Source organism: Crassostrea angulata, chromosome 8, assembly GCF_025612915.1.
Source record: "Crassostrea angulata isolate pt1a10 chromosome 8, ASM2561291v2, whole genome shotgun sequence".
NCBI lineage: Eukaryota > Metazoa > Mollusca > Bivalvia > Ostreida > Ostreidae > Magallana > Magallana angulata.
Genome location: NC_069118.1, coordinates 3,738,190 through 3,742,444, shown reverse-complemented (window position 1 = coordinate 3,742,444; position 4,255 = coordinate 3,738,190). Strand labels below are relative to the sequence as shown.

The 4,255-nt window shown below is 33.9% G+C and overlaps 1 pseudogene; it reads left to right on the top strand.

Moving 5' to 3' along the window:
- Positions 1-1,835: 1,835 nt before the first annotated feature.
- Positions 1,836-3,265, top strand: LOC128159179 (uncharacterized; annotated as a pseudogene).
- The last annotated feature ends 990 nt before the right edge of the window (positions 3,266-4,255 follow it).

The following is a 4,255-nucleotide window of genomic DNA, read 5'->3' as shown; positions in this document are numbered from 1 at the left end:
GGAGATCTATTCCGGTTTGTCTTATCAACATTACATCATGATATTCGCTCTAAATGACAAGTTCTGGAAAATTTGAAACAATATTGATTTGAGACCGTTCTTTTACCTTTGCAAACTACAAACTAACGTCAAATGGAGCATGTTCGTTGAAATCTAAAAGCGGAAGTTAGTGTCGGAGAAATCTCCGCGTAAATGTGGAAATTGTCAACAGATGCCAAGTATCATAGAAAATGTCTGCCGTCATTATTTCGACATGGTAATTCCGACTTTAAAGAATGAATTTTAAACATCCCGATTACAATTATAACATTTATTCAGTTAGCAAAGAACTTGACTTGGAATGAAAAATTTAATCGAGGTCGTTTTCAACTTTGAATGATAGCAGATTAACAGCTGTCATTTACTTATAAAAATGCATATATTTATGCATACAATAATACATGTATTTATTCTTTAGATTGACGTGTGAACTCAAACATTATCAATTTTGTTTAGTCGATTATTTGAGTAACAGAAAGGTATAAACCAGCGTTAATTATATTCAGAGCACTACATTCATTTGTATATGTAAACCAAACCGGAATAGATGGTGTGACGTCAAAATAATAAAAAAAATTTGGTTTTTAATACAAAAGAGTTCTACATCATGTCAGCCTCCAGTAAATACGATTTCTCCAACTTCAAACGTTCATTAAAGCTTAATTACGTATTTTATTTTCAAAACAGCATGACCACATGTGATAATTTACACCACTTTATTAAAATAAATAAATTATGTTTTTGACTTTCCTTCCCCTTTAAATTACCCATATGGTACATGTACGTACATACATAGTTCATCATCGTTTTCTCTTATAGGTCTCACCGTAAAACATATTGTCTCAGAGATTGCAAGGAAAACAAAAAAGGTTTTTGTAACTTATTTATTGGCGAAAATAGGCACGGCTGATATATACATAAATGTGTATTTTTTTGAATTTTGAAGTCAAATACAACGTTTGTTCAAAATTCAAATCATAATACAATGTAAGCAAATGTGACCTTGACCCTGGGATGTGCAGCGGTCAAGGCCCAAGTTTCAAACAACAACAACTGTAAATGATTTGGTCACGTGACACGGAGCAAGCTAGTCGCGCTATTTTTCGCTCTGTGTTTTTTGACAATTTTTCCAATTCGGGACATTTTCAGATGAAAGAAGTGTTTCTATTGGATTTCTTATGTGTTTCCAAAACAGTAAGTGTATGAATTCTTATGATTTTGGTTTTGTAAATAGTACTTTGTAAATAGTGTATATAAAGAGTTTATCTGTTTACCTGGTGATTAATTCTCACCCGCTTACCTGTGCTACTAGTGCTGACTGTAATAACGGTACTAATCAAATCATGACGGAAAGCGACGTTGAGGGTTTTAACTCACTCACGGTTGACAGGACATGTAAACCGTTATACCTCAAGAACAATGACTTGTGGTCAATTGGAGGGAAACAGTTTACTGATTATGATTTGATCGAACCAATCAAACGGGTCATTGGTGATGACCTGCTGTGTGTACAACTGGACAGAAATCTTTGGCGTGTTTATTTGAAAAACACAGAAAACAGAAATAAACTACTTGTGCAGGGAATAGAAATTAGTAATATCTCTTATCAGTTTTATGATACCAATCCATACACTTCCGGTGCCAAAACCGCTGACCAGAAAACACTGAAAATACGTGTATGCGGTCTTCCGTTGTCAGTAGCCGACACAGCAGTCCTTGAAATGCTTGAAAAACTAGGAGTTAAATTAGTGAGCAAGATCTTATACGAAAAAATACGACATCCTGAGACAAAAAGAATGACCAGCATTCTCAATGGCACTCGATTTATGTTTGTTGAACCCTTGGCCGACGGTAAATATTTACCTAGAATTAACCATTGTGCAGGTGTTCAATGCAAAGTTTTTCATTATGGTCAACCTAAAAAACAGAAAACTTGATCTGCACCAACTGCTAGAAAAACTAACCACACCAGATCAAGATGCACATCCGAGACTTGTTGCAAAGTCTGTAAACAACCAGGACATAACCCTGGTGATAAAACATGTCCTCATTATGAACCACAGAAACTGTTAACCCCTTTCTGTGGAGTAGAGGACGTGTTGTCCAATTTTTTTCCATGTGAGCTGGATTTCTGTGGTATTAAGCACAAGTCTGCTGAACACGCTTTTTAGTACACAAAAGCTGTGCGATGTGGGGATCTTGAATCCGCAAACATCATTAAAGACGCAACTGACGCACTCTCAGCCCTTCGACATGGAAAAAAAAATAAAAACGAATGAACAATGGGAGTCGACCAAAACTGCGGTTATGGAAGAAATCCTTAAAAATAAGTGCGTCCAAGTACAAGTATTCCAGGAAAAACTGCGGACCGCCAAACAATCCACAACCTTTGTTGAGGCGACATTTAACAACGAATGGGGGTCAGGTCAAAATACGAAACCAGAACACTGGCCTGGATCAAATACCCTTGGAGTTCTTTTGAAAAAAATTTCAAAAAAAGTTAGAAAACGAAAACTAAGCGACAGCGCAAACCGCAAGCAGAAACAAAACAACCGTGAACAATCACGACAGCGTAACATTGTGCAGATGTTGAAGGAACTCAGAACTGCATCCGACAGCGACGTCTCGGGATGCAACCCTGATTCTGAGAGCTCTGAGGAAGAGAAATAAACTGTTGCGGTCTTCCTTAAGTGACTTCAGCATATTAAAAATACCTAGACTGTATAATAGGTATGGTATCATATAGTTATGTCATTATTACATAAACAAATGTACTTTGATTAATTGAACTTACCTATGCATAACTTAAATATTATATCTGTAAATGTCAGAGGGTTGAACTTATATGTAAAAAGAAATAAGTTTTATATATGGTTAGAACAGAATAGATTTGATGTAGTATTGTTGCAGGAAACTCATTTTATAGAAAAATATAAAGATAATTATGATTCCAGATGGAATGGTAACTGTATACATGCATTTTCTGACTCTCCATATAGTAGAGGAGTCTCTATTCTTTTTCGTAAAGAACGTAATGTAGATATCCTCAACGTGCATAAATCTGAAGATGCAAGAAAACTTTTAGTAAATGCAAAAATAGACGATACTTTAATTACGTTTATTAATGTGTATGCACCAAACATGGAAAATGCGAGAATAGAATTTTTTAATAGACTTAGGTCTTTTACTTCTAGGCATACAATTCTGGGGAGTAAAGTGTTTTTGTGTGGTGATTTAATTGTAGTTTTGAAAAGAAAAATGATAAATCACAGAAACGCTTATCTGAAATCTTACATAAATTAGATCTTGTTGATATTTGGAAACAAAAATATCCTGATAAAAATGGTTTTACGTGGTGTGATGCAGATAACTGCCCTAAGAGCAGAATAGATTACATATTTGTTAGTAACGAAATTTTAGATTTGACGAAAAATATGATTATCAGACGCATTCCAGGTACACATAACAAAAACACGAGAATGACGACCATAGATATCTAAAAGCTTGTGTTGATCTTAACAAATTAGAACGGGGTTCGGGGTATTGTAAATTAAACATTTCTCACCTTGAACACGATGAATACAAAAAAGGAATCATTGATATATTTAAGGATTTAGATAAATCATTAGATTCAATCTCAAGATGGGAACTTTTTAAAGTAAAAATCCGAGACTTTTCAATAAATTACGCTAAACAATCAAAAAATAATATAAACTAAGGATTAAGCTTACTGAAGATAAAATTGAAGAAATTGAAAATCTTCCAAGTGCCCTAATTAAAATGAATGAAAAAAAAACTCTTGAAAAAGAATTAGATGATATGTACAATCAAATAGCAAAAGGTGCACAAATTAGGTCGAAAGCTCAGTGGATAGGACAAGGTGAAAGAAATACAAATTTTTTCCTCAGTATGGAAAAGAAAAATCAGATAAACAATACAATATATGAAATAAATAATGATAATGGGACGTTTTCTTCCAACTCTGAAATCTTGAACGAAATGTGTAATTTTTATGAAAAACTTAATAAAAGTACGTCAATCGAAGACAATAACATATCAAACTATTTAAATGATATACATTGCCCAACACTAGATGAAAATGAAAAACAAAATCTTGATACAATACCATCAATAGACGAATGTAAAGGAGCGGTTTTTAACATGAAAAATAATAAGTCTCCAGGTTTAGATGGAATACCGTGCGAGTTCTATAAAT